Source organism: Dermochelys coriacea, chromosome 6 (genome assembly GCF_009764565.3).
Source record: "Dermochelys coriacea isolate rDerCor1 chromosome 6, rDerCor1.pri.v4, whole genome shotgun sequence".
NCBI classification, from domain to species: Eukaryota; Metazoa; Chordata; order Testudines; family Dermochelyidae; genus Dermochelys; species Dermochelys coriacea.
Window position 1 is genome coordinate 15,759,881 of NC_050073.1, and position 25,797 is coordinate 15,785,677.

General features: G+C 46.2%; 1 long non-coding RNA gene across 1 annotated transcript in view; it reads right to left on the reverse strand.

Annotated features, from left to right (window-relative positions):
- The window catches only part of LOC122460535, a 50,437-nt gene that overhangs the window by 12,700 nt on the left and 11,940 nt on the right, over nucleotides 1–25,797 (reverse strand). The gene's annotated exons all lie outside the window — the stretch shown is intronic.

The following is a 25,797-nucleotide window of genomic DNA, read 5'->3' on the forward strand; positions in this document are numbered from 1 at the left end:
GCCAACCCAGTGCTTTTTAAAAGATTACTAGGTGTTCAAAAAGCCAAACGTTTTTATAGGGGCCATCGTGGTAGCATGCAGCAGGGATGTTGTGACTGTGTAGCAGCCTCTTAACACTGGACTCTGTCCTGCTCGTCGCTTTTCACCTTGAAATCATAGGGCAAAACTCCTCCCCTGTTCTGTGCAGAATCAAGTCCTAAGCTAGAGCAGAAGGATGGTCTAGTGGTTACGACACTGGGGCGGGGAACACAGGAGATTTGCATTTAATTCCTCGTTTTGCCACAGTAACTCCCCGTGTGACCATGGACAAGTCATTTGGGGCTGGATTTTCAAAAGAGTTCAGCTGCCATTTAGGTACCTAATTAAGTGGCCCCAGAGATCAGCACTGTTTCAGTCCTGAGCTGTCTTGAATATTTGGCTTTAAGTGTCAACATGGGATCTGCTTGGTGTTGAGCACTTGAAAATCTGGCCCTTAATTTCTGGGTTTCATCTGTAAAATGGGGACAACGCTTCCTGTCTCTCGTGATTTGTCTCTTGTCTGTTTAGACTGTAAGCACTGGGAAGGGTGCCCTCTCCTTGTGCCACGTGCAATATGTTCTTATAATGAGGCCTAGGTCATGGCTGGGGCCAGTCAACTCTACTTGAATATTTATAATAAGCTAGCTAGAAGAAAAGTCCTTTCTCTTCTTAGCCACTAGACAGAAGTGATCTTCTCCCATTGTTTATCATCTTTTGGAATCTCTTCTTTAGAATCATAGAATATCAGGGTTGGAAGGGACCTCAGGAGGTCATCTAGTCCAACCCCCTACTCAAAACAGGACTAATCCCCAACTAAATCATCCCAGCCAGGGCTTTGTTGAGCCTGAGCTTGAAAATCTCTAAGGAAGGAGATTCCACCACCTCCCTACGTAACCCATTCCAGTGCTTCACCACCCTCCTAGTGAAAAAGTTTTTCCTAACATCCAACTTAAATCTCCCCCACTACAACTTGAGACCATTATTCCTTGTTCTGTCATCTGGTACCACTGAGAACAGTTTAGATCCATCCTCTTTGGAACCCCCTTATTGATTATAATTTTCCTTGGTGGTTAGTCACTATATAAACTAGCTTCGCAGAGCAAGTTAGAACTTTAACTTTTTCCATTTTTCTACAGAGTAGAAGTCCATGAAATGCCCCTCAGCTGATCTTGGCTCTGGAAATCTATTGTGTCTCTAGATGAGCATATGTGACTGCGCTCTCACGCTGCTTTATAAAATCTAGAGAGGAGATGTGAGGGCTTGCAGGGGATAAGAGATTCAAAGTGCAGAAATGGGCTCAGTAATGGATGACGGTTGAGCTCACTTCACTGAGTGCATTTCACAGTGCCTAGCTATTGCAGCAGGGCTCTGCCAGCCATTGGTGAATTTGTTCACTGCCACTCTGAGATGCAAGTGGGCAAGTCAAGGAAGGAGTTGCAGCTTTGAAAAGGGACTGTAAAATAGGCAACATGGGCTTCCATGTCTATTGAGTCTCTCTGATTTCCATTTGCTCAATTTACAAAGTGTGTATTCTAACTGCTACCCTGGGTTCTTTTCCATCATGCACATTGCCAACAGTATTAAAGGTTCTGCAAGATTAGTTAGGCCCTTGTGACACTTGCACAATCAAAGAGGAAGGACTGTCTCATGGTTAAAGAACTGGCCTGGGACTTCTTAATATCCAAGGTCAGTTCCTGGCTCTGTCACAGCTTTCTGTTTGGCCTTGCACAATTCCGTCTCTCTCAATTCCCCCCCTTTGTAAAATGGAGAGGATTTCTTTCTCTTACCCTGTGTCTAGCTTGCCTATTTCCAGGGACAGTCTCACTGCCTGTGTACAGGACTGAGCACAATGGGTCCTTGATATCAAATGGGTGCGATTTCTGAGTGCTGCTGTAATACAAATAATTACTAAAAACACGCAGTGAATTGTCCCCCTGCCATCATTTGTGCTCCCTTGCTGTTTGTTGCATTTCTCAGTGGACCTGGGCAGCTGATACTCGTTTCATTTAATAGATGTCTTTTGAAATAAATTTGTCATAGATTTTTTTTAATAGAGTTAGCAACCATGAGGGGAAAATTGTAGGTGAAATGTTAGTCTTCTCCGCCTTGAGTGTTTAAGATCCTATTTCATACCTCTAGATGACTGATTTGAATCCAGGCAGGTGGCTGTGACCAAAAATCTGGACATTCAGTGGCGTGTGTCAGATGAGGTAAAGGCCTGTCCCCCATTCTTGCTGGACAACAGTCCACATCCCAGAAGTCACTGTCATAAGTGACACTAATGCCTGAACCCTGGCTACGCTCCTGAACCTACACTCAGGGGTACAGGGCTGAGACACGCAGGTGGGACAGTGCACAGAGACCTTGCACCACTGCTGCCTGACCTGACAGTGAAGAGGGAGAGGCTGTCATGCTACAGTGCTGTATCAGTGCAGCAACTTTCACCAGAAGCCTGGCTTGCTTAAAACAAACAAAAAAAAAACAAAACCCCAAACCAAAACAAAAAACCACACTGTGGTTGTGGTTTTACCAACGTTCCCCACCAGAGGGAGCAGTTAGAAGTTTAATGCGTTTACGTGAACTGGTGAGTGAATGAGCTTGGTGCAAACGCAGCAAACTACATCCGCCCCCCCCCCTCATTTTTCACTCCTCAGTAGCTCTCTAGCCATTCATGTCTGTATTAACTTTGTGAGAGCTGAGCTGAGACTCCTCTCCCACTGCCCCACAATCCAAAACTCAGCTTCTCTCCCGTCCAGCCTCCCCAAGGCCAGTTTACTTCTGTTTCCTGCCGCTGCTGCCCACTTCAGTTCTGCTGCTGTTCTGCATCCAACCCACTTCCTTCCCAGCCCCTTCAACCCTGTGTTCCTGGCAGATTCACTGCCCCAGCTGGTTTCTACTGTTACACGTCAGACCGCTGTAATGCAGAGGCAGGTGGTATGTGATGCTGAGGATCCGTGAGTGTTTCTGGGGGTGGGGAGGTGACATTATCTGATTAAAATATGATTGCATAGATTATTGTTGCAACCACTGTTGTATATTTGCAACAAATCTTGTACAAAATATGGCATGTAAGAAGTTGATTTGAAGGTTATGATTTGCTGGTTATGATTATGCTATCTGTATGCATGTATCATTGAAGTTATGAATATTGACTCTATATTTGGATTTCAAATGTTTGCTCCTGGGGGTTATGCCCACAAGGCAGCTAACCAGCACATCTTGGAGGGACTATTCAAATTGAGTGGCCCGTGGAAAGAACATTTAACTGACAATGGACCATGGGAGACGCACATCTGCACTTAATGGAACTTCCTGCTGTTACTAGGGAAAATGCATGGACATGTGACTTGCCCATGTGACTCCAAACTCCATCTTATTGTTGTAACTTTCCATAGTAAGGACAATGGGATTCCCTTCACATGGCAGACACTATAAAAGGCCCTGGAATCACCTCCATTTTGCCCCTCTCCTGCTCCAGCCTCTGGACCATGAACTTATACTAATGGGAGCATTCTAACCAAGGGACTGAGGTCCTTCCAATGATTTGGAAGCAACCAGAGACTTGACTTAAGCCAGTAGTTTATTCCATCACTGCTACAAGCCTGAACCAAGAATTTTGCAATTACTGTATGTGTTTGATTCCTTTAACCAATTTTAACTCTCACCTTTCTTTCTATGAATAAATGTTTAGATTTTAGATACTAAAGGATTGGCATCAGTATGATTTTTTTTGGGGAAGATCTAAGTTATATATTGACCTGGGTATGCAGCTGGTCCTTTGGGATCAGCAGAATCTTTTATTTAATGTAATGGTTCTAAAGAACCATTCACCTTTAAATCCAGTGTTTTCGGTGGTAATACAAGGACTGGGATACCTAAGGAAATTGCTTTTATGACTTCTTGTTAGCCAGTGTGGTGAAACAGAAGTTTACTTTTGTTGCTGGTTTGGTATATCCTATGCGGGGATTAGCCACCAGTCTTGCCCTATTTCTCAGCAGTTTGTCCTGAATTTGGCATCCTTAGTTGTCCCGAACTGAGGCATGGTTACAGGGAGATTCAATCAAAGCAAGAGTTTTGACCTAGTCCATTAGGCCACTGTTGAAACCTTCCTTGGCCTCCCATACTTGGCCTCCCACAAAGCCTCCCCAGTTCTGAAGTGGTCTTATCCACTTGGGAACTAGCCAGTTTCCTAGGAGATAACGTATTTCCAATAATGCAAATACCAATGCTTAGAACCCACAGGGAGTTACCTGTTTTGGAGCTCATCAAAATCTCTGCTGCTAAAGCTCCTGCCTTCACAGTGTTTGCTATTGGATTGAAAGGACACATAGGAAACTGCGGCCTGGCTTCCTGCATGGGAAAGCCCTTGGACTGAGGATTCACGCTGCTCTCTGAAATAACCAGCACAGGAATATAACCAGGCCAAAGATGATGTGCTTCATTTTCATGCTGTCATGTGACTAAAATATTGGTTACTTGTAACTGGGTAGTTCCTTGAAGTCTGTCCTGAGGATCTAGACCCCGCTGTACAGACCCACAGCAATGGATAGTCCCTGCCTCAAAGAGTTTACACACCATATAGACAAGATACAGGATGGGAGGGGGAACTGAGGCACACAGAGGGGAAGTGACTTGCCCAAGGACACAGCAAGTCAGTGGCAGAGACAGGAATAGAATCTAGGTCTCCTGAGTTAGCCCCATGTCCTAGCCACTGGGCCACGCTGCCTCCTCTCCAGAAATGATAGTCCTGGAGTCACTTGATTTTTTTAAGAGGGAAAAGCATAATGCACAACAATTGAAAGCAGATGCCTTATGGGGTGCCCTGCACCTTGTTCAGTTCATGTCTGAAAAGCTCTTGGAACATGAGAAGTGCTAGATCAGAGCTCAGTATTACTGTGGATGGGCCTTGTGGATTTGGAGAGCCCTTGTGGGATAAGTCATTCTTAATTTCTAAGGGCTTTCTGCATACAGCCTTTCCACCAGGTACAGGGTGTTTGTGGGTGACCACACTGTACCCTGCGAGGCTTGGGGTGGGGCCCAAACGGAGATCTAGGCTCCAAAACACTGCAGTTCTGGTACCACTGCATTTATAATGTGCTGTGCATGGCAAAGGGGAGGAGTTAATCTTTCTGTTTTACTGGTGTAGCATGCAAGGAAAATAGTGCACTACGTTCTGGTAAACTGGTGCTCTGGGAATGAGCCTGGCTGTAGGTTAGGTGCATGGCTGGTTATATACAGTAGTTTCCCTAAGGCTTTCAGTTGCTTTGAACATGTAGCATTGGAAACAACCATCTTCCTCAGCCCAGCACAGAACAAACCTTTGGGTCCTGCAAAGATTTCAGGCCCAGATTCCTGATGTTCTTGGTCCCTTCAACCACCAAGGCTAATCTTAGTCCTTTTCAGTGGAAAAGATGGATTTTTCTAGCCCTTTCCACTGCACATTTAAGGATGGGTTCAAATCTCTGAAATACAATTTTCCATTGATTTCAGTGGGAGTTGGCTCAAACTTTTGTCCTTCAAAAATGTAAATGGATTGCTAGAGGCTGAGAGGAAAAAATCATCCTGATACACGAACGCTCACGGATTATTCACAGCCTCACACTGGGCAAGAGGTGTCCTAGCTTTGTTAAATAAGGAACCAAAGAAGAATTTAGCTGGCTTTCCCCTGAATCCTAAGTCTGGCTGTGGCCCCAGCACCGTGAAAGTGGGCATGGTGGGAAATGCTGGACTCCATGTATACACTGTGGCTTTGTTTTTTAAGGTGAACTGCTAAGGGTTTTTTAAGTGCCTTTTATGCTATTTTTTCAGTGGCCTCAAAAAAGCTTCCCCTCCTGCTCCCTGGTGAGAGTGATATTTTTTCTGCATGTTTTTTACCTTAGGAATACCAAACCTAAACTTGAGTCCCGTCCACACAGAGGAACCCTTATCTCAAGAGCTTTTCACTTGAGTTGGCTGGCCGAACTGAGGGGAATGGGCTAAAGCTTAAATTAGCACAATTTGTTGTCTACTAACACAACCATTCTGCTGTGTGGAGGCAGGTTAGCTCCACTGGAGTGCTGCTAGTCCTCCAGTGCCTTCCCACAGTCTCCCCCCTGCCGTGTGCCCAGAAAGAACAGATACGCTCTCTCCCAATTCACTAGGAAAGAATTCACGAAGCAACTCTGCTTACTGCAGTGCTGATGGGATGTCTACATTACAAGCACGACAGTGGCACTGGTGCTACTGCACTGTAGTGTAGACACTTGCTACAGTGACAAAGGGTTTTTTTCTGTTGCTGTAGTAAATCAACTCCTTCAAGAGGCAGCAGCGAGGTCAGCGAAAAAAACTGGTCGATCTAGCTGCGTCTATAGTGGGGGTTAGGTCGACCTAACTGTGTCACACAGGGCCTGATGCTGTTCACAGCCCTGAACAACATAGCTGGGTCCACCTAAGAACCATGGAACACACCCTTAGAAGTCTTAGCACCACGAGAGAGTACAGCACCTCAGTGTAAGGCTCTGTTTACACTTAAAAACGCTACAGGGGCACAGCTACAATGCTGCAGCGCTTCAATGTAGATACGTACTACAGCGACAGGAAGGGCTTTCCCATTGCCCGAGAGGCAGGAGCTAGGTTGCAGAAGAATTCCGTTGACCTAGCGCTGCCTACACCAGCAGTTCAGTCAACTTAACTAAGGGCATGGCTACACTGGAAACTTCAAAGCGCTCCCATGGCAGCACTTTGAAGTGTGAGTATGGTTGCACGTAACTGCTGGGAAAGAGCTCTCCTAGAGTTCCTGGTAATCCACCTCCACGAGGGGATTAGCTCAGAGCCTGTTTACACTAGTGCTTTAAAGCGCTCTGACTTGTTGCGCTCAGGGGGTGATTTTTCACACCCCCGTGCCAGCAAGTTAGAGCACTATAAAATGTAAGTGTAGCCAAGCCCAAAGTCTCTCAGGGGCAACAGCTCAAGTGTTATTTCTCAGTGTCTGCTCTCAGGCAAGCTAGGTTAACTTGAGAGGAGTAACTTGAGCATAGATAACGCAAGTTAACTGCAGTGAAGACGTACCCTGAGAGACAGGCCTTCTATGCGTTGTTTGCTTTTAGATTCAGTAACATAACTGGGCTTTTTTTTTTTTTTGTAACTGGGCTTTGGAACTCCTTGTGTTTGCCAAGGGGCTGATTATATAGCCCCAAATCAACAAAGCATTTTAAATCCCATTGAAGTCAGTGCGATTTAGGCACATGTTTAAGTGCTTTGCTGAATTGGGGCCTCAATCCTTTTTCTGTCTGCGAGCAAAGGGGCATTTCAGTAGCTCAACTGCTCAAGTATTTTCCTTGGGTGAGGAAACGTATCACCCCTAGGAAACATCAGACACCTCCAGTATGGGGTAGGTATCTGCAGTGTGACATTCATCTTAGCTATCGGGTCATTCAGTTTAAGCAGGCAAGTTGTTGATTTTGGATATTAGATAATACTTCCTGATTGGCCAGAGTAAACATTTCACGCTGCAGCCAAAGTTCATGGTAGCAGCTCTGAGTTGTCTCTGTTTCCAGTTTGCAGTGACAAAAAAAACCAAAGGGGAAATGGGAGAGGGAGCTGAGCCCATGTTGTTGATGTGTCTGTCCAAAGGGCAATGCAGAGTCAGCTGAGTATGTATAAATTCCCTTTTTATGAGAGGAGGACCTTACACTCTGACCCACCACAGGATTGTTGTAGAAATCAAGTGGGGGCTGCTGAACTATGTGTCCTTTGAAACAAGTGCGACTTGAACTTTGCGATGAGTTCTCGCTATGACACACAAACCCCTGTTCAAACAGCCTCAGCTGCAGCTTTGTAACTGCCTTGAGATAACTACTTGCTACTTCAGCTCAGTAGGGTCTATTTTCTCACAGGGAACCTGCTGGCAGCTGCCACCCTAAGCCCCAGTGCTTGAGCTTAGTCATCTACTTTTAATGCTTTCTGCTCACCAGAACCTCTGAGCTAATATGGGAACCACCCACAATCTATGTTAGAGAGGATGGAGGTCCTGTCACACTGGACGTTTGTCAAGTTTCTCCCATTAGTGATGAATGGCCCTTAGCAGAAAGGGTTGGAGGGAGCATGGCCTTGTGGGTATGGGTCAGTATTTAGGGGCTGGGATTATCAAAGTGCCTAAGGAATTAGGCACCCAACTCCCACTGAATTCAACTCCCTTTGGCACCTTTGACAATCCCTGCTCTGCCAGACTTACTGTGTCAATGTAGGCAGGTCACTTAGGCCTCTGTTTTCAAAAAGCCTCTAATTTTTAGGACACCCTAATGAGTGGTGATTTCTGAGAAGCTGGGCTGCAACTCTGTGCCTCTGTTTTCTTATCAGTGAAAGTGTTTCAGGTTCCTTTTAGATCATTTTCCCAGCCCTGCCCGTCTGATTGAGGCTCTAGCTCAAAGATGAGGGTTCCAGTATTTTGTTTGGATGTGGCATTTGTGTACCTCAAGCCTGGCCTTTCTCCCATCATTTCAACACTTCTGTTTTGATTTAAATCTGGAAGAGACCAAGGCCACATAAATAAATAAAAGCCACTGCCAAGCAGGTTCAGTTCTCTGCAAGAGATCAGGATCTGTTCAAGCTTTTGGCTGAGAAGTTTGGTTTTGTTGCTAGAACTGATGGTTCCATGCCCCCCTACTCAGAGAAAAAAGGAAACTCAGACGCTATGCTTATTGTTCCATCTGGGGCATATGCGCTACTCCACTGTGAAAGATGCCTGGGGTTTTACCCTATAACTAGCAAATCTGAGTGTCTGCAGGAAGAAATTGACATCTCTGTGAGTGCCTCTGCTCTGCTGGCAGGCCCCACTGCAGGTTCTTCCACAGAATAACTGCTGAAGGTGCCCCACTTCCAGAACATATCCCACCCAAGCAGAGGAACCCAGCTGTGCATTCAAAATGTTAGGGACCCACATTGTTTGGCTTGGGTCTATGGTGTATTGAAAACTGTGCTTAAAATCATAAGTTTCATTTTAAATGTCAGGGGGTTTTCCTGATCCTGCTTGCAGACAGAAGGCTCTGAAGGGAAGTGTGTGATCTGGGCCGAGCAGCAGTCAATCTGCAGCTGGCTCCCTAGAGTAAGATGAGGTGAGCTGTGCTTCTCTGCATAGGGAGCAGCCTGTGTGCTCTCTCTCTCTCTCTCTCTCTGTGGTTTTTGGGTTCTTGTGTGTTATCGCTCTGAATTCTATGAATTGATGTAGTATTACGTTGCAATCTTCCAGCAAGAGAGTTTATATGTTTACTAACTTTGTGGTGTGTATGCAGTGAACACAACCATGGTAGGTGACCTAACTTGCAAAATTCAGCAAGAAGTGGAGCTAAATATGCAGGGAGGATAGCATTAAAAGCAAGAGCACCATAAATGAGTGAAAAGAAAAGGAGGAGTACTTGTGGCATCTTAGAGACCAACAAATTTATTTGAGCATAAGCTTTCGTGAGCTACAGCTCACTTCAGCATCCGAATAATAAATCAAATCAAATAAATTTGTTAGTCTCTAAGGTGCCACAAGTACTCCTTTTTCTTTTTGCGGATACAGACTAATATGGTTGCTACTCTGAAACCTGTCGTAAATGAGTGAGAGAGTCTCACATTCAGCTCAGTATTTCCAGAATGGCTCCCCTCCTCATCATGTTCGCCTCTACCCCATCTTCAGAAAAGGGGACTGCAAAATACATGCTAACCCTGTTGCACAAGACTGAGGGCTGGGAATAGGGTTGCCAACCCTCCAGGATTGTCCTGGAGTCTCCCGGAATTAAAGCTTAATCTTTAATTAAAGAGTGTCCTGTGATAAAATCTCCAGGAACATGCCCAACCAAAATTGGCAATGCTGGCTGGGAAGAATGGATGTTTTCTGGCATCCGTAGCAAGATAAAATCTCTGGAGCCCCCTGGACTGCCTGCTTTTATTCTTGGTAGCTTAGCACCAGGTGCCATGCTTCTGTCCTCTGCCACCACCTTCCACTGCAGCCTCTTCATTCAGTGCAAGATTCCAGTGTTAGCCTATTGTCTTCAGGATGCATCAATCTTTTTGCAGTGAGCCTCTCCCTGGCCCTGTGCCACAGTTGGACTCTCCTCTCCTGCAGCGTATGGACAATGGGTTTAAGTCTCTGGGGCAACGTACATTGGTGGCTTTGCTCCTTCACAAGAGATTTAGGGCACATCTATGTGAATAGCACTGCAGTGGCGCAGCTGCAATGCTGCAGCGTGTTTGGTGATGACGTTCCCTGTCAACGGGAGAGAGCTCCCCTGCCAACATGGCGCTGTGCACACGAGCACTTATGTTGGTGTAACTTATGTGGCTCAAAGGGGTGGTTTATTCACACCCCTGATCAATAGAGGTTATGCTGATATAGCCTGTCGTGTAGACATAGCCTAAGTTTTAGCTTTTTCTCCCTGCTCCTATACAGCTTGTGAATGCTCATTTGTGCCAGAACCAGGTCTGAGAAGGGAAAGGAACAGGAAAACTATACCAGGGACACAGGAGAGGCTAAGTGGCACCTGCAGCAGAGAGACCGGGGGACAGGACAAAGAGTGGGATAGCAACAAAGACAAGGGTAAGAGGCTGATGGGCACTGGAGCCCAAGGAAGGGAGTGAAATGAAGCCCTGGCAGCAGAGAGGGGAGACCTTGGAAAGAATAACAAAGACTAAACATCACTGAGGATGAGGACCCCTCCCCCCACTCGCTGGAAGAGCGAGACAGCTGTGCAGGCATTGTCTCTCACTGGAAGGGGATAAATGCCCACTTTGATGAATAAAAAGCAATAAATTATGGATTTTTTGCCTTCCCTGATTTGTGAAACATTTGCACTTTTGCTAGAGTCTCCAGTGTTTCTTTTTATAGCTGTTCAGTGCAATTGCTCATTCTTCCTAAATAATCACTAGGGTTGCAGTATTGATAATTTAAACAGCAACTTAGCATATTTTGTTTGGGGAGACAGAGTGCAACAAGAGACACTGAGTTTTCCCAGCTGGCAGAGCAATCCCAAGGTACAGGAAACACTTCTCTACACAAGGCAGGACATATTGGTCCTATTTACCATTGCCTGCATCTTGCATAGTTATTTGCAGTGGTGTAAAATGCATTCTGATTAGCTGGCATATGACACCTACTGTGCACTTTTATAAATGGCTACAAAGGTGCTGGTCAGGCTCACTGTATGATGAATTTCTTAAACTAAAATCTTGCCCCCCCTTCTGTCCCATTTGGGCTCCTTGGGCTCTATACCACCCTTTCTTCCCCCACAGAGGGGGAGTTCTAGGCCTCCAAAGGCTACAAGGGAAGGAGCGGGACTTTACTGTACCATCAAGTTAGAATAACCTTGAGGCTGCTCTAATTTGCACAAGCAGCTGAATTAGCCCTGCCTCAAGCTATGCACGTAGCATGTAAAAAAGTCAGGCAGCCATCTATGCTTTATCTTCCTCTTAAGATCGCTTTGTGTATTTCTACTGCAGCTGAGAGTCTGGCTCCTATATATATTATTAATCTTTCATTATTGTAATTTTGTTCAATGGGAAGCTAGGGCCAGATTCTCTTGCCTTTAGAAGCACAAAGGTAACTAAAATCAGCAGGATCTCATGCTGGAAATTGTTCTGGGTGGGGGCATATTCAGCTCTTATTTTACTCCCTCTTCAGCACTGAACATAACAGGTGTGTTGAGGCACTGTGAGGTGTGGCCAGAACATGTTGAGCTTTGACAATCCCTGGCTGGTGATAGGCCCTGGGAGACATTTCCAGGGAGTGTAAATCAGAGCTGTCCCCAGGTGGCTCTAATCTACACCAGGCCTGGCACAGAACTGATCTAGGATCAGGGAGCTGCAACTTTTTCAGATGCCTTCTGCTGGGTGCAGCTCAGAATATAGGTCCCGGTATTTGGTTGGATGAGAGCAATTCCAGTCCACTCGCACTTTAAGCTGTGACTTGATACCATCTAAGATTTGGAACAGATAGTTCAGCTGGCCTAATGTCTTAAATAGATGCTTCTGCTCGCAACTCTTCATATTCTGTATCAATTCTAGCACTATGCTCTCTAGCCAGTTAGAGTTCTAGCTACGGCAATTATAGGAAGATTTTGAAACAAGGTATATTCAAGCCAAGTTGTTTGTTTTGGCAGTGGCTGTTCTCCACAACCAACTTGTTGCACATTTCCCCCAGCGTGCCAGACTTTTCTGATTTGCTGAAATAGTGGTTTGACATTAGACTCATTCAGCTCTTTCAGGTGATTTGAATTCTGAACTGCCGAACAGAATGTCTTGACTTTTCACATTCTGAACTTTTCTGGAGGGATGATTTCCAAGTCTGGCAAACTTCAAGTCTTTATTTCAGAATTAGCATCACCTTATTTTAAAGCCAGATCATAGAATCATAGAATATCAGGGTTGGAAGGGACCTCAGGAGGTCATCTAGTCCAACCCCCTGCTCAAAGCAGGACCAATCCCAAACTAAATCGTCCCAGCCACAGCTTTGTCAAGCCTGACCTTAAAAACTTCAAAGGAAGGAGATTCCACCACCTCCCTAGGTAACCCATTCCAGAGCTTCACCACCTTTCTAGTGAAAAAGTTTTTCCTAATATCCAACCTAAACCTCCCCCACTGCAACCTGAGACCATTACTCCTCATTCTGTCATCTGCTATCACTGAGAACAGTCTAGATCCATCCTCTTTGAAACCCCTTTTCAGGTAGTTGAAAGCAGCTATCATATCCCCCCTCATTCTTCTCTTCCGCAGACTAAATAATCCCAGTTCTCTCAGCCTCTCCTTATAAATCATGTGTTCCAGTCACCTAATAATTTTTGTTTCCCTCCGCTGGTCACTTTCCAATTTTTTTACATCCTTTTTGTAGTGTGGGGTCCAAAACTGGACACAGTACTCCAGAGGAGGCCTCACCTATATTGAACAGAGCGGAACGATCACATCCCTCAATCTGCTGGCAATGCCCCTACTTATACATCCCAAAATGCCATTGGCCTTCTTGGCAACAAGGGCACACTGTTGACTCATATCCAGCTTCCCGTCCACTGTAACCCCTAGGTTCTTTTCTGCAGAACTGCTGCCGAGCCACTCGGCCCCTAGTCTGTAGCAGTGCATGGGATTCTTCCGTCCTAAGTGCAGGTCTCTGCACTTGTCCTTGTTGAACCTCATCAGATTTCTTTTGGCCCAATCCTCTAATTTGTCTAGGTCCCTCTGTATCCTATCCCTACCCTCCAGCGTATCTATTTCTCCTCCCAGTTTAGTGTCATCTGCAAACTTGCTGATGGTGCACTCCACGCCATCCTCCAGATCATTAATGAAGATATTGAACAAAACCGGCCCCAGAACCGACCCTTGGGGCACTCCGCTTGATACCGGCTGCTAACTAGACATGGAGCCATTGATCACTACCTGTTGAGCCAGACGATCTAGCCAGCTTTCTATCCACCTTATAGTCCATTCATCCAGCCCATATTTCTTTAATTTGCTGGCAAGAATACTGTGGGAGACTATGTCAACAGCTTTGCTAAGGTCAAGGAATTACACGTCCACTGCTTTCCCCTCATCCATAGAGCCAGTTATCTCATCATAGAAGGCAATTAGATTAGTCAGGCATGATTTGCCCTTGGTGAATCCATGCTGACTATTCCTGATCACTTCCCTCTCCTCCAAGTGCTTCAGAATTGATTCCGTGAGGACCTGCTCCATGATTTTTCCAGGGACTGAGGTGAGGCTGACTGGCCTGTAGTTCCCCGGATCCTCCTCCTTCCCTTTTTTAAAGATGGGCACTACATTAGCCTTTTTCCAGTCATCTGGGACCTCCCCCGACTGCCATGAGTTTTCAAAGATAATGGCCAATGGCTCTGCAATCACATCCGCCAACTCCTTTCGCACTCTGGGATGCAGCGCATCCGGCCCCATGGACTTGTGCTCATCCAGCTTTTCTAAATAGACCTGAACCACTTCTTTCTCCACAGAGGGCTGGTCACCTCCTCCCCATGCAGTAGTCTGGGAGCTGACCTTGTTCATGAAGACAGAGGCAAAAAAAGCATTGAGCTTTTTCCACATCCTCTGTCATTAGGTTGCCTCCCTCACTCAGTAAGGGGCCCAAACTTACCTTGACTTTCTTCTTGTTACTCTTAACATCTCTTGCTAGTTGCAACTCCAAGTGTGGATTTGGCCTTCCTGATTTTACTTTTGCATGCCTGAGCAATATTTTTATACTCCTCCCTGGTCATTTGTCCAATCTTCCACTTTTTGTAAGCTTCTTTTTTTGTGTTCAAGATCAGCAAGGATTTCACTGTTAAGCCAAGCTGGTTGCCTGCCACATTTACTATTCTTTCTACACATCGGGATGGTTTGTCCCTGTAACCGCAATAAGGATTCTTTAAAATACAGCCAGTTCTCCTGGACTCCTTTTCCCCTCATGTTATTCTCCATGGGGATCCTGCCCATCAGTTCCCTGAGGGAGTCAAAGTTTGCTTTTCTGAAGTCTAGGGTCTGTATGCTGCTTCTCTCCTTTCTTCCGTGTCAGGATTCTGAACTCTACCATCTCAGGGTCACTGCCTCCCAGGTTCCCATCCACTTTTGCTTCCCCCACTAATTCTTTCTGGTTGTGAGCAGCAGGTCAAGAAGAGCTCTTCCCAGTGATGAGCTGCCAAAATCTTAACAACCAGTTCCCTATAAAAAGTTCTGATTTAAGGGATGTGCCCCAGTATGTATTTTTTGTACCAACAGGGTTATCATAAGTCCGTATTTTCCCGGGAGGAATTTTTAAATTTTAAAAATTCCTCCCGGACGGTGATTTAAGAACCAAAAAGCCTGACCTGTCCGGGAAAATACAGATGTATGTTAACCCTGCCTAAAGTTCTTTTTTAAAGAGATGGGCCTGAACTAGAAATGAGCTCAGTTTCACATGTGTGGGTCCCTGCCACTCCCTGGGGGTGTGCTAGGGTGACCAGATGTCCCGATTTTATAGGGACAGTCCCAGTTTTGGGATCTTTTTCTTATATAGGCTCCTATTACCCCCCCACCCCATCCTGATTTTTCACACTTGCTGTCTGGTCACCCTAGGGTGTGCACATGTGTGGGTCCCAGCTGTTCCCTGCCCCCCTCATTGAAGCAGGTGTGCAGGGTTACTGCCCTGGGAACTGCAGGGCACCAGTGGATGTGCGGCCAGCTGCAGACAGGGGCGTGGGGCAGGGCTGGCTGCGGGCAGGGCAGGGGCTACGGAGCTGGCTGGAGACAGGAGGGTGTGGGGTTGGCTGGAGGCAAGGGGGTGCGGGGCTGGCTGTGGGCAGGGCAGGGGGTGTGGAGCTGGCTGGAGATAGGAGGGTTGCGGGGTTGGCTGGAGGCAAGCGGGTGTGGGGCTGGCTGGAAACAGGGCAGGGGCTGACTGGAGGTAGGGGCTGGCTGCAGGCAGGGCAGGGGGGTGCAGGGCTGGCTGGAGACAGGGGCTGGCTGCAGGCAGGTCAGGGGATGCAGCAGAGGCTGGCAGTGGGCAGGAGGTGCGGGGGTGGCTGGGGCTGGCTGCGGGCAGGGCAGGGGGGGTGGCTGGGGCTGGCTGCGGGCAGGGCAGGAGGGGTGGGGGTGACTGGCTGCAGGCAGGGCAGGGGGAGCGGGGGTGGCTGGAGACGGGGCTGGCTGCGGGCAGGACGGGGTGCGGGGGTGACTGGCTGCGGGCAGGGCAGGGGGTGCGTACGGCAGGAGTTGGCTGGAGACAGGGCAGGGGGTGCGGCAGGGGCTGGCTGCAGGTAGAGGGTGCAGGGCTGGCTGGAGACAGGGCAGCGGGTGAGTGTGGCGGGGCTGGCTGCGGGCAGGGTGGTGGGTACTCATGGGGAGAGCAGCAGGACGTAGCCCAGGCCTAGCAGAGCAGCCGGGGACCCACCAGGCAGCAGAGGGAACCCCAAGGCCAGGGGTCGGGGGGAGCAGCAGCAGCAACAGGGCTTGTGCCCAGGGCCAGGCGGCAGCCCACATGGCTCCCACAGTGCAGCGCCCCCAGCAGCCAGAGGAGGAATTACATCACTTCCTGGCCGGAGCCCACCAGCAAAGCCTCGATGCCCCCTCCAGGGAAGCGGGTTAACAACTGGTTCTAAAACTGCTTCAAAATTTAACAACCAATTGGCACGAACCTGTGCGAACCGGCTCCAGCTCACCACTGGCTCTGCCCTAGTTGGTTCCTCCAGCACTTGCACCAGGAAATTGTCCCCTTCATTTTCCAAAAACTTCCTGGATTGTCTGTGCACCGCTGTATTGCTCTCCCAGCAGATATCAGGGTGACTGAAGTCTCCCATGAGAACCAGGGCCTGCGATCTCGTAACTTCCGTTAGTTGCCAGAAGGAAGCCTCGTCCGCCTCATCCCCCTGGTCCAGTGGTCTATAGCAGACTCCCACCACAACATCACCCTTGTTGCTCACACTTCTAAACTTAATCCAGAGATTCTCGGGTTTTTCTGCCATTTCTTACTGGAGCTCTGAGCAGTCAGATTGCTCCCTTACATACAATGCAATGCCCCCACCTTTTCTGCCCTGCCTGTCCTTCCTGAACAGTTTATATGCATCCATGACAGTACTCCAGTCATGCGAGTTATCCCACCAAGTCTCTGTTATTCCAATCACATCTTAATTCCTTGACTGTGCCAGGACTTCCAGTTTTCCCTGCTTGTTTCCCAGGCTTCTTGCATTTGTGTACAGGCACTTGAGATAACTCGCTGATTGCCCCTCTTTCTTAGTATGAGCAGGAGCCTTCCCCTCTTATGTTCTCCTGCTCATGCTTCCTTCCGGTATCTCACTTCCCAACTTACCTCAGGGTTTTGGTCTCCTTCCCCCGGTGAACCTAGTTTAAAGCCCTCCTCACGAGGTTAGCCAGCCTGCTTGCGAAGATGTTCTTCCCTCTCTTCGTTAGGTGGAGCCTGTCTCTGCATAGCACCCCTCCTTCTTGGAGCACCATCCCATGGTGAAAGAATCCAAAACCTTCTCTCCGACACCACCTGCATAGCCATTCGTTGACTTCCACGATTCGATGGTCTCTACCCAGGCCTTTTCCTTCCACGGGGAGGATGGACAAGAACACCATTTGCGCTTCAAATGCTTTCCAAAAACACTAAGCTGCTTTTGATAATATTAGGCACAGGTTAGAAAAGAATGATGACTTCTATCTATAGAGTTATTTTATCCTCCTCCATTTTCAAATCTTCTCCTACTTCCACTTCTTAGTGCATACCAATTCCTTTCTATTACAGTTTGTAAATCATGTTTCTCTGTAGAAGTGTAGTTGTACAAGAACCAGCTCCCTTGTGTCTATACACAGGAGCTACTCTTATTAGACAAAAAGAAAAGGAGTACTTGTGGCACCTTAGAGACTAACAAATTTATTAGAGCATAAGCTTTCGTGACCTACAGCTCACTTCATCCGATGCATTTAAATGTAAATGCATCCGATGAAGTGAGCTGTAGCTCATGAAAGCTTATGCTCTAATAAATTTGTTAGTCTCTAAGGTGCCACAAGTACTCCTTTTCTTTTTGCGAATACAGACTAACACGGCTGCTACTCTGAAACCTGTCTTATTAGACAGTGGACAGGTCTCCCCTAGGGTCATGATAAATCCCTATTACTATCGCTGTAGCAATTTTAAATTAGACTGAACTAAAGCATTGCAGGGAACAGTCCTGCAGTGGGTGGGGAGAATGGATGAAAGATGCTTCAGTAGGTTTTCCCCACCTTTAATTTCTGACTTCCTTACTGCAGAGCTGCTCTTGAGCTTTCCATTTCCTTTCAAGTGGCCTCTTTACAGATCTTTTGGGTTATGTAAACCTGAGCCAAAGCCCACTGAAGTTAACAGAAAGACTCCCATAGGCTCTGGCTCAGGCAGTTACTGTTCAAAGGATCTACTGCACCTGAAGAGGACAGAGAATTCTGTGAGAGAACCAGTGATGGTAGAAGCTCTCATGCCAGCAAGGCAGAATACTCACTGCCCATAAGTCAGCATCTGTTACTGATCGCTTTAGTCTCCTGGGAGCTTTGATGTGGATGTTTCAAGCCTTTGAGCATGTCATGTACACTAGGGTGTTGTAGTTTTGCCTTATCTGTAAACTAATAACCTTATTCAAATATAATAAAGATACCTGGAAGTGTCTTGAAGAGGCCTTTAACATTCCATAGTACAGGCTGTATAAAATATTTAGAGTGCAAACTAATTTAGGTTAGATAGGTGTGTTGCCCACAAGAAGGGAACTCTGATTTAAAACTTCCTCCGGGTACTCCTCCTGTTGGTCTAGTGTGTTGTGCTGGAGGAATGGGGTCATGTTTTCAAATGCTCTCGCAGGGCCTTTGACAACCTCTGGAATATCTGTTGAAACAGTTGTCACTGCCCGGTGCAAAATTTTGAAGAGAGCTGGGACAAGAACTTGTAAGGAACCAGACACCCTCTAAAAGAAGATATTGAATTCTTAAGGGAAAGACTGTCTCCTTTCCTATGGGAAGCAAGAAGTGGGTGTTTGTGGAGGAGTATGGGAAGACATGACTCATGTTGTAGTACAGGTCTGAGCTGCGTACATCATAGGAACACCAAGAATTCAGCAGAACATGCCTGAGCTAGCAACTGATGATCAGGAGGATATGGTAAAGAAAGTGAGTGGAGGAGATCTATGGCTTATTAAAAATAATAATTTCAAGAGTTCTAATCAGACACTAACTTCAACTTTCAGTTGCTTTTCCTTTTTGGGGTAGAAGTTGTACATTTTCCCACCTTGTCCTAGAGATGCATCAAGAAATGTTTGCTAAAAATCTAGAAGTGCTGGACTTGGATTTTTGTTGGATATGAATTGCTGGAGTTGCAAGTCCGATGAGCTCCCCACTCTTTGAAAGTTCAAAACCCTCTGAGTGCTCTGCTGGAGTCAGGTTTTAACTTCAACTAACCTAGAAGGGAAAATTAGACCAAATACAAACCCCCTTGACAGAATGCTTTCTCTCCAACTCTTGCAACCACTATCCTAGATTTGATTAGCTGCATTGTCCTAGAGTGGGACAGCTATCATCGTGAGTCATGCATGGAGAGGTGGTCTCTGCTATAGCTAGTTCTTGATCATTTGGTGGCTTTGGAAATTAGGACCAAGGCCTTGAATTGACAGGAATGAACTAGGATTTGAAGAGGGAGTCTCCCACCTCTCAGGAGAGTGCTTTAACCACTGAGCTATGGGATATTCTTAGTCTCTCCTGCTGAAGTTGTTCCACGGTGGATAAATAATGAAAGAGTGATTGGAGCACTGGTGCTGGACCCAGAGTCTCCCACCTCCCAGGTAGGTACCCTAATCACTAGGCTTCAGAATCATTCTGTCTCTCTGTCCCAATGATTCTTTAAGTATTTATCTACAGTGGAACTAGGCAAATTCTGAGCGGTTAATATATTTCCATTGAGGCAAACAGATGCTTAGAAACCTCTGGAAATAAAGTATTTTGGAACTCATCAAACCAAAACCATTGCTGGCAATGCTCCTGGTGTCACGTCAGCCACCGTACTGCAAGCACATACAGCAAGCACATACAGCAAGGCTATAACAGGGCCAATGATGTGACACTTCAGGCTCATGAGGTCAATATTCATGCTGTGACTGACATAACTGTGATGACAGCAGAAGATGGTTCTAGTTTACTGTAGGGCACAGTCCTGTAAAAATCTTTGTGTGGTTGGTGGAGGGATTCAGAGTGGGTTGTGCCACCTTCATTCTCCCCCAAGCATCAGAGCCAGGGCTTCCAGGAGTTCAATGCACAGTGCTAGAATTCCCGGATCTCCTGCTGGGCACTCCCGGAAGTTTTTTTATCCTCTGAGTGCTATAATTAAAACCTGAGCCACCTATCTTCAGAGGAGCAGAGATGCACATGAAGAAACACCATCAGCGCAACAATCTTGTAAATCATTGACTATAACATAGTGCTTAAGGCTACATAGTAAATACTAGGCATTGAGGGATTTCCCCACCCAATATCCGACTCTGTCCAAAGCTGCACAAACAGAAATCCAAGACCTTGAGTAAGAATTACTAAAATAAAGAGTGTGTGAAGTGGTGTGTTAAGGGACTGGCCTTCGCAAGGCCAGGGAGTGGTTGTGGAACACACCTTACGCAAAGTAGCGCTAAGTAAATAAAAAGGCCATGGGGCACACAAAAACACACGTGCCAGAGCATTGTGAATTGACATATTTTCATGAATTACTTTGGAGGGGGTAGGGGAGAGAAATATACACAATTAGTATGTAGTCCGTGCTAGATTTAGGAGCCCTCTTCTATACTTAGGGATGTAGGTCTCTTCCTGTGCCTGCTGCAATGCCACCGAGTTAGAAAGAGTTCTGTAGGCACAGCAGGAAGACCGTGTGCATGATTAGTGGCCCAAACTAGAGCTGGGGGGTTCTGAAATTTCCCATTCTGCACTGGAACAAAAGAGAGACCTTTCAACAATTTTCATCAATAAAGGATAGCAGGCACACATGCCCCAGGGTAGCCAACAGCCTACTGGTTTGGGTACTCACACGGATTTGTAGTCCCATGGTGCCTGATCTGGAATAGGGATTTGAACCCTTTCCTCCTACAACCCAGGTGAATATCCTGGCTATTGTGGGGGGGAGGGGGCAATTTCTCTCACTCTCGCTCATGCTTCTTTGTATAAATTTAAATAATCATGGGGCCAGAAGAAGCGAGGAAGAGACTGACTCCATAGTCCAGGGGTTAAGGCACTCACCTGTGTTGTGTGTGAGTCAGGGGCACCGGAACCTCTGTAGAAGTGGGGGGCCACCAGTGCCAGAACCGAGGGGACCAAGGGGCCATACCCTCCACTTTTTAACCTGGGCATAGTTTGGGGGGCCGGGGCCAGCATTGCCCCCCCAAACTGCAAGCCTCGGGCAGGTATAGTGCTGGGGGGGCTTTGCAGGAGCTATTGCCATCCCAAAATATTCCTTAGCACCCCCCCACATAGCTGCTGCCACTCTCCAGCCTCTGCTCTCTTACCACTGCCCAGCTGCCACTCTCTGGCCGACCTGGGCCGTGTCCCCTGGCCAGGCTGGAAGCTGGAGCCAGGCAGTGGTAAGAGCCGCCCAGAGAACCCAGGCCACACTTGGACCCTCCATTTGCCCTGGGTGGGAGCAGGATGCCTGAGAGCAGCCCCCGGCCCGTGCCACCCAGATTAGGTCGAGGTTCCAGGGCTCTCCAAAGTGATGGGCTTCCTGGGTGACTCTTATCACTGCCCAGCTCCAGCTTCTGGCCTGGACAGGGGCTGGGCCTCACAGGGAAGAAGCTCATCTGCTGCAAAGTGCAGCCTCTGCCAACACTACTCCATGCAAGCTCGAGGCTTGCAGTTGGTGGGGGGCAGTGCCACCCCCTTGCCTTCCAAACTGTGCCAATGTTAAAAAAAGGGGGATTGGCCCTATTTTTAAAAATGGGAGGGCAGGACCCCCCTACACACACACACACATACACACACACACACCCCGGTTCCAGTGCCCCTGGCATTAGTCAGGTTGGAGTCCCTGCTCCAGTGACCATTTAGCATACACAAAGTGGAACGGTTCCAACAGGAGAGATTGGGAGAAAACTCCAAGCTGTCGAATAACTACTAGACTGGTGGTCAACTGGGATGTGGAAGAACTGGGTTCAAGTCACTGATCAACTATGTTTTTGTGAAATCCAGTATGTTCCCGCTTTTGACAAACTGATATTTCCCAGAGATGAACCATTTTGTCAAAAAATTCATAGATTTCAAGGCAAGAAGGTACCACTGTGATCATCTGCTCTAGCCTTCTGAAGAACACAGGCCACCATACTCATTTGGCATGGATCAAATATACGTTTACAACATTTTGGTCCCTATTGACCCGGACTATGTTCTAATTTGTGACTTAGGGTATGTCTATACTACCTGCTGGATCGGCGGGCAGTGATCGATCCAGCGGGGGTCAATTTATTGTGTCTAGTCTAGACACGATAAATCAACTCCCAAGCACTCTCCCGTCAACTCCTGTACTCCACCGGAGCGAGAGGCGCAGGCGGAGTCGATGCGGGAGCATCAGCAGTCGACTCACTGCAGTGTCTTCACTGCACTTCACTTCTTTAGAGTAGATCTAAGTACCTCGACTTCAGCTACATTATTCATAAAAAGAAAAGGAGTACTTGTGGCACCTTAGAGACTAACAAATTTATTAGAGCATAAGCTTCCGTGAGCTACAGCTCACTTCATCGGATGCACGAAAGCTTATGCTCTAATAAATTTGTTAGTCTCTAAGGTGCCACAAGTACTCCTTTTCTTTTTGCGAATACAGACTAACACGGCTGCTACTCTGAAACCTACATTATTCATGTAGCTGAAGTTGCGTAACTTAGATCAATCCACCCCCCCCCACCCCCAGCTCTGTGTCCGTTTACACCAGTCCACAGCCAGGACTTGTTCATATAACTGTATCATGACCTACCAGATGGCTTTGGTTTTGTGACAGCCATCCGTCAAAATCTGGAAGTAAGATGGGTGTTAGTATTCTCTCTCCTAGAAGATAAAGTTAGAAGGGAACTCCTGAGTCTTCTAGTCTGGGGTTCCCAAAACCAGATATATGTACCATTGGTGGTACGTGAATTTGGTGTTCCATCAATTCACTTCACAACCATTTTTTGCAAGGTGGTAGGTGAATTGATACTTTGGGAATCTGTCTAGTGCTTTATTCTCTCCCTGCATGATGGCAGGATTGTCCTTCACACTAATCTCCTAAGTGCAGTAATAATAGCAGTAAAGTTTTATTGTACTAATTATCAGCCACCAGCATCAACTGAACCAAAGTAGAAAACAACCTTGTTGCTGCTGCATTCTGCTGCAGTTTGTGTGCTGGGTCACAGTGCTGAAGCTGGGAAATCCCTAAAACTCAGGTATTGAGAAGTAACAAAGATAAAATGTTTTTGCTTCAGAAAGTAGCTGGGACATTTTAAGACTGGCAACCATCAAGCCATGGGCCTCTTGCCCTCCCCTTCTTCCAAGCAGGAGGATTTTGCTGCCCTCTCATTGCAGATAAGCAGCTCTTTCCCTTCCCCCCATTGCTAATAGTGAGCTGCCCCTACCCTCTTGCCCTTGCTAAAAAGGCACCTCTAATATTACAGTAGCCATTTGATTTCCAGCACACCTTATCCTTACCAGCCAGCTATTCATGGGGAGGTAATGCAGGTCTCTTTCCCTCCTCACCCACACTGGCCAATACTTGACAAAATTTTCCACATCTCCAAGGGATGTTTTTCAGTCCTTGTGCCACTGCCAGTCATGCACAAGTCACTATTCTCAAATTTGATACAAAAGGGGGAAACTGAGTTTACACACACACACTATTATAAAATGAAAAAAAAAAATAGTAACAGCCTCACTTAAGGGCATTTCCTGGGAATTAATGACAACATGGAATTAATGGCTAGTTGTGGGCAATCAGCACTGCCAAGATGTCTAGTTAGCCAGAGGAAACACCGTGCACTTTGATGGTGGTTACTTATTTCCAAGTTCTTATGATATATCTGGCATCTGGATTTCAGGTGTCAGAATGCCCCCAATTTTGATTCCAACTATTCCTTCAGTTAAGAATATTGCTAAGGAAAGGCCTTTGTTTTGAGACCCAAGACAGTGCTTGTGTTAGCTTTCTGTATTATATTAAAAACAGGAAGAGAGGCCAATCTGTTCTGGGAGATAAAGATATGTATATCTCACTGGAATTGTAAGATCATACTTTGTGGACTGATTGTGTTGCTAGTCTATCTTCATTATTTGAAAACTAGTCCTTGGAAATAGTTTGTTTCTTCATGTTTACTAAAAATAGCAATTGTAGAATCTAACCAAAAGTGAGTTTTAAAAAGAGATGGAAATTTAGGGTAGACACTTGTGATTAATAAATGTCTCACATAGGACTGGTTGGCAAGGGGATTTGCTGCCTCTTTCCACTGGGTCCTGGGTTTAGATCTTTCCCAGTTCCGAAGTGACCAGTAGTTGTTAACTCTGTTGGCTCTTTGGAGGCATATGTGAAATGTGATGATAATTCCAATCCAGCTCCCAGAAGAGTAAAAATCCCACCACAATTATATCCAAAAAGCAGCTGCATGCAGCTGGAAATCAGACTATTTTCACCCCTTCAATGGTGCCTCCTGGTCAGTGTTAAGGTGTCTTTGCAAAGCAGTTTGGAGAAGCCTGTACTGCCACTATTTTTGTTGAACCTCTTCTGTGGATAAATAAATGCAGAACCTCAGTCTGCAGGTGAGTGCAATATCTTTCATTAGCACTAAAGGCACATTTTAAAAAGAGATTAAGCACCCCAACTGCATTGGGAAGCTAGTCCTTGCTTATGATCAGCCAAAATAAAATGACAGGTTTCAGAGTAGCAGCCGTGTTAGTCTGTATTCGCAAAAAGAAAAAGAGTACTTGTGGCACCTTAGAGACTAACAAATTTATTTGAGCATAAGTTTTCGTTTGCTACAGCTCACTTCATGCATCCAATGAAATGAGCTGTAGCTCACGAAAGCTTATGCTCAAATAAATTTGTTAGTCTCTAAGGTCCCACAGGTACTCCTTTTCTTTTTGCAAAAATAAAATGTATCCAGAAGGATTTGTATTGCTCCCACTCAGCAGAGCAATTGGAATTCAAGGCTAAGCAAAGGAGATATCTGTATTACAACAAATAGCAGATTACTAGTGTGGATGTAGCAGACAATTCCTCGAATCATTCTATAGACAAACCGAAAAGGGGCACTCCCTTCTCTGAGCTCCTTGAAATCAATGACAGACCCATTCAGTTTACCAAAACTGGGGGAGGTATCGTTATATCTTACGGTCAAATTCCACATGCATGCACCTGACTTATTTGGAGCCTGTTACTACAGCATCTGGGCATTGTATAACAAACTATGCTATGCACTGCCCTCAGTGCCCAGTGTAGAACAATTTATCCTATACCTTCCCTTCCCTCTACTGCCAGAAAACCTGCATGACTGCAGGATCAATAACCAGGCAAGTTATGGCCTAGTAAGTTGTATGTGGTGTGGGGCCATGACAAGCATCAAACCTAGGCTCTGTTGGAGAAGAAGCCAATTCCAAAAATGAAGGCCAGCTGCTGGGAATGCCGAGTCCCCAAGAGTTCAGATCGACATAGTAGATCTCAGTTGAGAATAGAGGGAGAGGTTAGTGCTAAGATAACTCAGTCTGAGACCATAGCCTCTTAAACTGCAGTCATATCTATCTCTTGTTTGAACCAATATTTATTTAAGTCTGAAAAATGATTTTTATATGGAGTCTTGATGTTGCAACAACTTCCACGTTACTCAGTTGGATTCCCCATGTCTGGTTAATATATAACAAGCCACATTTGTAAATTCATTTGTTTCAAAAATAGAGTAGAACTGAGAACTCCTTGATACTTTATTTAATGTCATTAGTCTGTAAGTATGTATTAAATATCTTTAAAGGAAAAAAGGCTGGTGCTTAGTGGGAGCACACTTATTTTGAGAGCAGGTTTTTGTTGGAGTAAAGCTACGTCAGATTTATTTCCTAGTGATGTATCTTCTAGTAGTAATATTAATAATTGTATTACTCCTGCACTCAAGGTAAAATGCAAAGATAAAAGAATTAAACCATTACATTGCAAAGTACAACAAACAAAAGCCAGATAAAAAGAGAGGCCAATCCTAGAATTAAACCATCAGTCCCACAGCCTACAAACAGGATGTGTCCCAAAATAACTTGCGGGGCTTTTGAAATATCAGCACAGATGGACAGTGCCAGTGATATTTGACACTGATATAATGACTT